The sequence below is a fragment of the Macaca nemestrina genome, chromosome 3 (genome assembly GCF_043159975.1).
Source record: "Macaca nemestrina isolate mMacNem1 chromosome 3, mMacNem.hap1, whole genome shotgun sequence".
Classification (NCBI taxonomy): Eukaryota; Metazoa; Chordata; class Mammalia; order Primates; family Cercopithecidae; genus Macaca; species Macaca nemestrina.
In genome coordinates, this window is record NC_092127.1 from 37,555,263 (window position 1) to 37,567,301 (window position 12,039).

Sequence of the window (12,039 nt, forward strand, 5' to 3'; positions counted from 1 at the left end):
AGTATCACCCTAATACCAAAACCAGAAAAGGACATAACCAAAAAAGAAAAATACAGACCAATATCCTTGATGAACATAGATACTAAAATCCTTAACAAAATACTAGCTAACCAAATCCAGCAACATATCACAAAGATAATTCACCATGGTCAAGTGGGTTTCATACCAGGGATGCAGGGATGGTTTAACATACGCAATTCAACAAATGTCATACACCACATAAACAGAATTAAAAACAAAAATCTCATGGTCATGTCAATAGATGCAGAAAAAGCATTCGACAAAATCCAGCATCCTTTATGATTAAAACTCTCAGCAAAATCGGCATACAAGGGACATACCTCAATATAATAAAAGCCATCTATGACAAACCTACAGCCAACATAATACTGAATGGGGAAAAGTTGAAAGCATTCTTTCTGAGAACTGGAACAAGACAAGGGTGCCCACTCCTCTTCAACAGAGTACTGGAAGTCCTAGCCAGAGCAAACAGACAAGAGAAAGAAATAAGGGCGTCCAAATCAGTAAAGAGGAAGTCAGACTGTCACTGTTTGCTGATGATATGATCGTTTACTTAGAAAACCCTAAAGACTCCTCCAGAAAGCTCCTAGAACTGATAAAAGAATTCAGAAAAGTTTCCACATACAAAATTAATGTCTAAAAATCAGTAACTCTTCTATACACCAATGGCAACAAAGCTGAGAATCAAACCAAGAACTCAACTCCTTTTACCATAGGTGCAAAACAACAACAACAACAACAAAAACAAAAAAACAAAACTTGGGAATATACCTAACCAAGGAGGAGAAAGACTACAAACCACTGTTTATGTGGTGTACAAACCACTGCTAAAAGAAATCATAGATGACATAAACAAATGGAAACACATCCCATGCTCAAGGATGGGGTAGAATCAATATTGTGAAAATGACCATACTGCCAAAAGCAATCTACAAATTCAATGCAATTCCCATCAAAATATCACCATCATTCTTCACAGAATCAGAAGAAAACAATTCTAAAATTCATATGGAACCCAAAAAGAGCCCACATAGCTAAAGCAACATTAAGCAAAGAGAACAAATCTGGAGGAATCACATTACCTGATTTCAAACTATATTATATGGCCACAGTCACCAAAACAGTGTGGTACTGGTATAAATATAGGCACATAGACCAATGGAACAGAACAGAGAATGCAGAAATAAACCCAAATACTTACAGCCAACTGATCTTCAACAAAGCAAACAAAGACATAAAGTGGGGAGAGGACACCCTTTTCAATAAATGGTGCTGGGATAACTGGCTAGCCACATATGAGAAAATGAAACTGGATCCTCATCACTCACCTTTTACAAAAATGAGCTCAAGATGGATTAAGGACTTAAATCTAAGACCTGAAACTGTAAAAATTCTAGAAGATAACATTGAAAAAACCCTTCTAGACATTGGGTTAGGCAAAGATTTCATGACCAAGAACCCAAAAGCAAACGCAATAAAAACAAAGATAAATTGCTGGGACTTAGTTAAACTAAAGAGCTTTTGTACGGCAAAAGGAACAGTCAGCAGAGTAAACACACAACCCACAGAGTGGGAAAAAAATCTTTACAATATCAATCTATACATCTGACATACATCTGACAAAGGACTAACATCCAGAATCTACAATGAATTCAAAGAAATAAAAGTCATTTTATGAAAAAGATACTTGCACATGCATGTTTATAGCAGCATCATTTGGAATTGCAAAAACGTGGAACCAACCCAAATGCCCATCAATCAACGAGTGGATAAAAAACTGAGGTATATGTATCTCAGCCATAAAAAGGGATGAATTAATGGCATTCGCAGCAACCTGGATGAGATTGGAGACTATTATTCTAAGTGAAGTAACTCAAGAATGGAAAAACCAAATATCGTATGTTCTCACTCAAAAGTGGGAGCTACACTATGAGGATACAAAGACATAAGAATGACACAATAGACTTTGGAGACTCAGGAGGAAAGGGTGGGGGATAGAAGACTACAGATAGGGTGCAGTGCATACTGCTCGGGTGATGGGTGCACCAAAATCTCACAAATCACCACTAAGGAACTTACTCATGTAACCAAATACCACCTATTCCCCAATAATTTATGAAAATAAAACAAATTTTTTAAGGAAAAAAGTTTTAATGGAATGAAAGCACAGTATATGAAAAGCTGTGAGGTGTAACTAAAACAGTGCTTAGAAGGAAATGTATAGCAATATACACCTAATTAGAAATAAGAAATATCTCAAATCAATAATCTAAGCTTTTATCTTAAGAAAGTATAATAAATAACAAATTAAACCTAACATAAGCAGACAGCAGAAAATAAAAATAGGAGCAGAAAGCAATAATGCTGAAAACAGAAAAACAATACAGATAGGCAACAAAACAAAAAGCAGTTTGCTTAAAATAAACAAATTTGATAAGCCTTTATCCAGATCAAGAAAAAAACAAAGAAGAGTGAAGACTCAAATACCAGCATAAGGAATGAAAAAGGGAACATTGCTATAAATCATACAGACTTTAAAAGGCTAAGAGAGAGTATTATGAACAACTTTATGTCCATAAATTCAACCAGTTGGGTTATAAGACTAGTTTCTTAAAAGGTATATTCAAGAAGCCATGGATAATCTCAATCATTTGTATCTTATTTAAAAAATTTAAATTTTAGGTAAAAACCTTTCTATAAGGAAAATTCAAGGCCACGATGGCATCACTGAGAAGATTTAGGAAAAAATAACACCAATTCTACACAAACTTTTTCAGAATATGGAAAAAGAGCAACCACCTCCCAACTCATTTTATACCAGCATTATGCTGATACCAAAACCAGAGATATTGCATGACAAGAAAATTACAAACCAGCATTCCTCATGAACATAAATGCAAAATTCATCAACTGAATATTTAAAAAATTGAACCCAGCAATATATAAAAAGGACAATACATTAGGATCTTACCCTGGGAATGCAAAACTAGTTTAACATTTTAAAAATCAGGCAGTATAATTTACCATATATGCAAACTAAAGAAGAAAAATGAGGGCATCTCATCTGATAAAATTTAGAGTCCATTCATAATAAAACAAAAACAAACAAAACTCTCAGCAAGCTAGAAATAGAAAGGACCACTCTCAAACTGATAAAGGGAATCCACAAAAACCCTATATCTAACATCATATTTAACAGTGGGTGACTGAATAATTTCCCCTAAAATGGAAAGCAAGGTAAGGATGTCTGTTCTCACCACTTGTATTCAAAATTGTTTTGGAAGTCCTAGACAGTGAAATAAGACAAGAAAAATAAATAAAAGGTATACAGGTTAGAAAGAAAAAAAACTGTCTCCATTTTGCAGACATCATAACAACCTATATAGGAAATTCTAAAGAATCTATTTTTAAAAGCTACTAGAATTAGTAAATGAGGTTAGCAAGGATACAGGATACAAAAATCAGTTTATCAAAGCAATTGTATTTCTATATACTCGCAACAAACGTTTTTCAATTAAAAATAAGTATCATTTCAAAGAAAGAATCATTTACAATAGCATCTAAAAATATTAAATACTTAGGTTGAAATATTTTTAAAATGTGCAAGATCTGTATTCTGAACACTACAAAACTTGGATGGAAGAAATCAAAGATCTGAATAAATGGAGATATATATTATGTTTACAGAAGCTTATATTTTTAAGATGTCAATTATCCCCAAACCAGTCTATTGATTCAATCAACTCAAAAATTTTCAGCAAGATTTTTTGTAGACATCAATAGGTGATTCTAAAATATATATAAAAACTAGCATAGCCAAACTAGTTAAAAACAAATAAATTTGGGGGACCCATGTTACCTTACTTCAAGGCTTATTATAAAGCACAATAATCAAGATAATCTTATATTGGTGAAAAGATAAACATCTAAACCAACTGGTCAGAGTAGAGAGTCCACAAATCTAACCACATATATACTATTCATTGATTTTGGACATAAGTTCAAAGGCAATTCAATGAAGAAAGGATAGACTTTCAAAGAATGGTGCTGAAAGAACTGGATATTGATATACCAAAAACAAACAAACAAGAAGAACATGAACTCATACTTCTATAAAACATGTAAGAGAAAAATTTTGTTACCCTGAGTTAAGCAATGAGTTCTTAGATATAAAACCAAAACCACAATCTAATAGATAACTTGGGCTTCACCAAAATTAAAAATGTCTGCTCTTTAGAAGACAGCGTTAAGAAAATTAAAACAAACAAAAAAACACAGACTGGGAGAAAAGATTTGCAAAGTCCGTATCTGACAATAATAAATGGTTGATACGCAGAATACAGTTAATCCTTGAACAATATGGGTTTGAATTGTGCGAATCCACTTAAACGCAGATTTTTTTCAATCAAATGCTGAAAATACAGTATTCACAGTATTCATGGGATACAAAAACTATGAAAATGGAAGGCAAACTTTTCCTTCAGACAAGTTCCCCAGGGCAAACTGCAGGACCTGAGTAAACTCTGATTTGGTAATAAACAGGGGCCCTGGAACCACTCCCCTGCAAATACTGAGACTGTATATAGAACTCTTGAAACTCAGAATAAGAAAACAACTACACAAAAAATGGCCAAAAATTTTAACAAATATATCATCAAAGAAGCTATCTGAATGGCAAATAAGCAAGTGAAAAGGTGTTCAATATCTTTTATCATTATGGAAATGCAAAGTAAAGCTACAATAAAATACAACTATACACCTAGTAGAATGGTTAAAAGAAAAGAAAATCTCACAATACCAAATGGATGTGGAACAACTGGAGCTATAATACACCGCTGCTGGGAATAAGATGTACAGCTATTTTGGAAAACAGTTTGGCATTTTCTTACATTAAACATACGCTTACTAGACAACCAAACAATCTCACTCTTGGGTATCTGCCAAAGAGAAATGAAAACCTATGGTCACACAAAAATCTGTCTCTTAGTTTCTTTTCTGTTGCTATACTGGAATAACTGGGACTGGGTAATTTACTAAAAAACAAAATTTATTTCTTACAATTCTAGAGGCTAAGTTGAGGGGCCAACTTGTGGTCCAAGGTTGAGGGGCCACATCTGGTGAGGGCCTTCTTGCTGGTGGGGACTCTCTGTAGAGTCCCAAGGTGACGCAGGGCATCACATGGCCAGTTCAGGTCTCTCTCCCTCTTCTTATAAAGCCACCAGTCTCACTCCCATGATAACCCTTTAATCCATTAACAAATGAATGGACTAATCCATTCCAGAGGGCAGAGCCTTCATGACCCAATGACCTCTCACAGACTCCACCTCCCAATCCTGCCACATTGGGGATTAAATTTCAACATGAGTTTTGGAGGGGATGAAAATTCAGATCATAGCAACCTGCATTTGAATGTTTACAGCAACTTTATTCATAATCACAAAAATGCAAATATCCCAAATGTCCTTTGACTAGTTAATGATAAATAAAGTGTGGTACATTCATATGTTGTAATACCACCCAGCAATAAAAAAGGAACATGCTATGGCTGTGCACAACATGCATATATCCACAATGAATCATGCTAAGTGAAAGAAGCCATATTTGAAAGGCTACATACTGTATTATTCTATTTATATGACATTCTAGAAAAGGCAAAACTATAGAGACAGAAATCAGATCAGTGGCTGCCAGGGAATGGGGCTGAGGGGTCAGACCTGATGATGAAGAGGCATGAGGGAACTTTTTGGAAAGATGGAAATGTTTTACATCTTGATTGTAGGGAGAGTTACATGAACATCTATATTTGTTAAAACTGAGAGTACTGTACACTAGAAAGGGTGAATTTCACTGTATATAAATCAAATCCCAATAAAATGTCAGTCTGAACAAAAATCTAAAAATCTAAAATGTTTATAGTAAGCAGCGGGTCAAAATAGTAAAAAGTGAAAATAAATTAGTCCCCCATTTCCCCACGTGACCTGATATTCACAGCTCATAAGACCGTGCGCTGTCTGCCGGGTGGGAAAATGTTTGGGATCCCAAGAACTCAGGTCAGACCCATCTCTGCAAAGCAGGTGGTGGACAGCTTCTCAGGGGTGGGGCCAGTTTCTGCTGTGTGACCCTTTTCCTCTCACTCCTGCCTGCAGGCTGCCTTCAGACTGATGCCCTGTGGGCGCTGAGCTCCCGCTGCACCTGCTCCCAAAGATTCTCCTGATGTCATGTGGCTGAGCCTTTGTAAGAGGGGATTCATAGCAGCCTCCCGACGCTCATGGTAAGGTAGGTGCTTGTGGTAGGTGCCGCAGCCTTCGCCAGCCCCCAACTTTAGAGTGAAGCTCCAGTTGACCCTCAAAGTTCCTTGAAGCAAACCTCTGTGTAAGTGAAAGGGTCCCAGAGCCACCACAGTGGGGGCAGGTGTCTTGGTGGCAGCTTAAACTGTTTTGCAGCCTGTGCTTTTAGGAACCCAGGCCAGGAGTTAAGACTCCTGCTGTTAACAGTCACTTTATCCTCTCCGCCCACACCACAGAGCCTGGCAGGAAGGCAGTCCAGAACAGTGGGTCAACAGATGTACACGGGCTGCTGAGTGGAGACCCACCAGGGAGGACTAAGGCGGTGGAAAAGGCCACTCTGCCTAGACTTTGAATTCCTCAGTTCCTTGGGGCTAAACATAACACTGCTTCCTCAGTGGAGCCCCTCTTCCCTTGCATTTATAAACCTTAACTCATGCATTGATGCCATTTAACCACCAGGTAGCTAGCTAGAACTGAAAATGTAACCTTTAATTTGAAGGCCTATACTTGAAGAAATTGCTTGTCTGCAGTGCTGAGGTTCTGGGAAGGTAGCAATGAGAAGGAGGGATTGAAAGAAGGGAGAGTCACAGCTGAAAAACAGAATCTGGTGCCTCTGTGCTCTGTAATGTCTCATCTTTCCTTTCCAGAAGCCCCCAAGCTCTGACTTAGCTAAAATTATTTTGGTTCATTCGGCCACGCCTCAAGATGTTCGGCCAGGACACTTTGATTGGACTGAAGGGAAATGGGTTATTTAAGTGGCCCGAACTTCAGAACAAGATGTGTGTTTATACCTATTCTGTTGCTCCATTTCGGCTCCATCAGATGATAGAGAGAAAAGACTTCCTGGGCTCTCTATAGTGGAAACCTGTTGGCAAGGCAAAGACCACCTGGCCCCCGGCCAAGCCCAGCAGAGATGCTGCTTGAGAGAGACAAGTCAGTGAGCATTTGTGCAGGCTCTGGTACCTGGAACAAAAATACGCCGAGCCGCAAATTATGGCTTTCAGATGTCACCACTGCCATCTGACATTGTGTTTCAGCTGTTCACGTCTTCATTACTGTGCTGCAGCCTCCCATTAAGGCTGTTACTGTGTGTGAGACACATTTATGTTATGTGGTTTTCTGTACACCCCAAGCAACAACGCTCACCAAGGGTTATCAGGCTGATTGCCAAAACCCTATGGTGGAGATGCTCTGAGTCTATAGGTTGCTTTGTGGGCGTCCCTGTGTGCATGTGTGTGTGTGTATGTGTGTGTGTACATCCCTCCTCCATGCCCCATCTTGTAACAGCTGAAAGGAATCAGCCTCCACACTACAGGAACTTGTTCTTTGTGTGGTTTTCTCATCTCCCTTTGCTCCCTTACGGCCCCCCCGCCTGGCCCATCTGCCAGATCCTTCCTCCCCCTCTCTCTTGCTCCTCTTTGAGGTGGTAACCAGACCAACACAGCAATGCCCTTGTGACTCCCTTTTCAGTTTCTCAGCCTCACTCAGATTAATGGAACAGAAACATGTGCTTGCATCTGATGCCAGTAATCATATCCTGAGTGACCACAGAGAGAGAGATTAAGCAAAGGTACTGGCCCGGTCCCGGGGGATACGGTTACAGGAAGAAAGTGTTTCTTGACAGCAGCCGCTCTGGCTCCCTCTCGCTTGCCCTCCTTCATTCCTAGCTAGGCTCATTAAGTCCCTTGAATATTTTCCATAAGATTAGTTAAAATCTACCCAGCAATTGTCCAAGTCACTTAAGAACTGGGTTTTGATCTACATTCTGATCTTTACCCATAGATGTGAACAGAGCATATTTCCATATTCTTTACTTTGATTTAGTCCCTGTGATTATATATTTTGGATGTGTGTTTTCAAATAGTGAAAGGTAAACAAGTGTATGGTTATCTAGTCTGATGACTTAAGTCAACAAGTATCAACTGTAAGCAAATGACTCCTTTAGTAGGACAACATCCTTGGCCCAGGGGCAGGGCAATGAGGCACATACTCAAATACTGTGACATGAGATTAAGTGTGATGAGTGTGCAGGGATAAACTGAGTGAAGCCAGGGAGAACAGGGAAGGAAAAGCACTCCTGGCTGGGGAAACCCTGGGAGGCATCCTGGAAGAAGTGGTATTTGAGATGACCCTAAAGGGAAAGGTAAGATTTTGGTAGATGTAAATAAAAAGAAAAGGCATTACCTGAGAAAGGTCCAGCTTGAGCAAAAGCCTGGAGTTGGGAAGACAGAGTGTTTCGAGATGAGTGGGAATTTGAGGTAAACTGCAGAAATGTGTACCTATAGGGAAAGTGATGGAAAGTGGACTGAGAGAGCCTTGAACTATGATGAGTGTAAAGCCAGGCTTAGGACTTATTATCAGCAGTGGGAGCCATTGCAGGTCTTAGAGCAGGGAGACACAACATAGTGCTTTCCTGATGGAACTTGAAGAGTGTCCTCAAAGAAGCACAGACAATAGATTGTGGGGAAAGGGGTGCGGGAGGAGGAGAGAGTAGAGATGGATCCCTTAGGAGGTTACAGCAATGGTCTGAAAAAGAGTAGAATATAAGCACTTGATGGGAATACAAACATCATGATATAGGAGAGATATGGAAAAGACAGAACTTGCAATTGGTTGGATCTAGGAGGTAAGGCCACTGGGTAAGCCAGAGATGACGCTGAGATTTGGAGACTGAACACTGGAGTGGCGGGCTCTTAGGAGAGGAGGATAGAAGGGAGGACAGAACTGGAGCAGAAAATGACCCATTCCGTTTGGGATATTTAGACATTCAGAAGAGGCACCCGAGACCTGATGCCCGACAGGGGTTGGAGCTCAGAGCTGGTGCTGACAAGAGAGGCTGGAAGTGAGGACCATCTGCACGGAGGTGTCAGGTGAGGCCCAGGGTAGGTGAGATAACGAAGGAGGCAGCACAGAGGGATGCTAAGCTCAGATCCTTGGGGAGGCACACACATTAAAAAGTGAAAACAACGGGAGTTTCCTGCCACGGAAACCCAGAGGGGAGAGATTTCCTGTGGAATGCTGAACCAGCTGAGGATGAGGACTGGGGCAAGGCTGCCGGATTTGTGGCTGAGGAGGAGGTCCTTGGAGTCCTTCCTGGGGCTCCATCAGGAGCGAGGTGGGGCGGAAGCCGGATTAGAAGCCCCGAAGAGCGAGTGGGTGATGAGGAAGTGTAGGCAGCAAGTGTGTTTCCTGAAGAGCTTTTAAAAATAGGACGGAGGCCCCTCATTTGTGCATAGTTTGAGGGCCTCCTGCCAGGGAAATCCAGGAGACTACGGAGGCTGTGAGGGGCCAAAAGCCACCATCTCTCGTGGTGTTTGTAAGATTCCTTCCAAGCCAGCAACCCTGATACGTTGGTTTCCTCATGGTAGCAGGTGAGAAAGTGGTTGTATTTGTTGTCAGCAGGTACTTGTTAATGTCACAAACCAGACCTCTCCTTCAACGAGGTCCAGAGCAGATTGCCCCGAGGAATGAGCACTGACTTGGAGTTTTCTAGACTGTTCTGCATCTGGTTTTAGGGGCCACCATAAAGAGGTGACTGTGGAGGAATCACTGCTTTTCCAGGATATTGGCAGGACTTGCACGAAGGATAAACAAAGAGGCATGTCAGCTTCCAGGGTCTCTTTTCTGTTTCTCAGAAAAAAAAAGAGTCTAACCTTTTGAAGACAGATTTGAGGTTAATTGCTCTTTCCTCAGGAGAGCCTGCCAAAGAGAAAATGAACCCGGTAAGTGATGTGTCAGTGCCCTAGAAAGTCAGTTGATTATCCTGGTTTAGGGACAGCAGGGACTCAACTGCCTCCCATGGAAACGCTCTCCTCTCCCTCACTTCTCACAGGTGACCCTGACGACCCACCACCCCAGCTGTTCTCCATCACCTGACAGTTGAGCCTTCAAGATGCTGGCGAGTTCTGCCTGTGCATGGCTTTGACCAGCTCCAGCCAGAAAGAGGAACTTTCAGAGTCCAGGTTTGGGGCCTGTGGATGAGTTACCTGTTACCAAGAAAGGTTACTGAGTCTCCATCACTCATGTGGGAATGAGGCCACTTCCTACTGACAGATCCTGTAGCTATTTATTGAGAGTTTTGGCCTTTCAGCATCCAATCCCTTTCAATCAGGAGGAGTTCTCCACTGCATATTATCTCAGAGGGTCCCAATGTACCACCTCCTGCTGTAGATGCCAAAGCTGGCGTGGGGGAAGCAGGAGGTGAGAATGCAACTCAGGATCAGTCAACCACATGGGACCCTGAATCTTGCAGGAGAGGCAGAAAGAGGCAGATGTGGTTTATAAATTATTGGCAGTTATTGAAAGTCTAGAGGTGCAGCATCGAGTGTCCAGCATGGTGACATCTCACTCCAGTGTTCTAATTACTTTCTCCTGTAGCAAACTGGGCTCTGGTTCCAGCTCCCTGGCCTCCCTTGCTTTCTGTGTATTTCCTGGGCCTGGCCTGGCCTTCCAGTCTTTCTGCCTTGCAGTGAATTTTCCTTTCACTAAGTTAGTCAGACTGGGTTTCTGTTGCTTGCTGCCAAGAACCTTGACAATGTAGAACAGCGAAGAGATGTGCTGTCAAGGCCTGAGCAACAGGTTCAACTGGACCCAAGACACGAACACTGTATGAAAGTTACCCTCCTGCAAGCGACTCGGAATGTCAATCCTCCAGTGAGAGAGACAGAGAATAAATAAATGTCTATACATAAATACACACACTCACACGCGCACACATATGTCAGGTGGTGACAAGAGAAGAGTGAAGTACAATGAAGGAGTAGAGAGTGAGTGGGCAGTATTTTAGATGGGGTGGTGAGGGTAGACTGTTTGGAGGAGGGGGTGGTGAGCAGCGGCCTGAATGGAGTGAAGGAGCAGCCAAGTCGGGTACTCAGAAGAGCCTTCCAGGCAAAGGGAGCCCCAAGAGAAAAGATGCCGAGGCAAAAAAAAAAAAAAAAAAAAAAAAAGTGTCACTTCTGTGTCTCTCCTGCTGGCACTGCTTCCTGGGAGCAGAGACTCTGCCTGTTTTCTTCACATACACCAAGCCTAGGACACTTTCTGTCATGTAAATATCTGTTCATGAGTGAACATCTGCCTGGCACGCAGGGTACAGTTCTTCACACATCATTTGCAGGCCTTCCCGATTTGCCTACAGTGGGGCATAGGATGGGAAGGAACTCGTCAGGAGTAGGTTTCAGACATGGGACCTGGGTGAGACAGGATAGGTTACCTTAGTTGTCCCCTGAAACTCAATATGATCCTCATGTAGTTGTCAGGAGGGGTTATATTATTTCATGTTTGTAAAGGTCTTAGCACCAAGGGCACAGGCCTTTATGTTCTAGAGGTTGGCTATTATTATTACTATTCTTACCAATCAATAATAAACTGTAAATCTATATATATCTGTGCCCATTTGAACTTGGCCTGTTATTTCTTTGTATTGAATTTATAAAACAGTGATCAAATATTCATGTTATTTATCTGCTAAGGAACAAATACAGGCAGTCTCATTCACAATACTGTTATGCCTTAGCTTATCTGCTGGGACCCTAGAACTTCCAACCCCTTTTCTTGATTCACAAGCAAAGTCAAGGGTGGTCTCTGGCCCCTTGGGCACTTGTTTATTCCCCTGAAGGAGAGGAAATAGAATCCATTAGAATCCAGTATGGAGCTTCCTCAATGGGGAATCCCTGTCCCCTACCCCACTGTCCCCTCCCCTTATCCCTGCCTGTGGAAATTGGGGACTAGGGTC

General features: G+C 41.4%; 1 long non-coding RNA gene across 2 annotated transcripts in view; it reads left to right on the forward strand.

The window, feature by feature from the left end:
* The window catches only part of LOC105463485 (uncharacterized), a 50,490-nt gene extending 38,798 nt beyond the window's left edge, over positions 1–11,692 (forward strand). For both annotated transcript variants that reach the window (XR_976364.3, XR_011620904.1), the window contains 2 exons: positions 6,168–6,297; positions 10,141–11,692. This is a non-coding gene — a long non-coding RNA (uncharacterized lncRNA). The remainder of the gene's footprint in view (positions 1–6,167; positions 6,298–10,140) is intronic.
* The last annotated feature ends 347 nt before the right edge of the window (positions 11,693–12,039 follow it).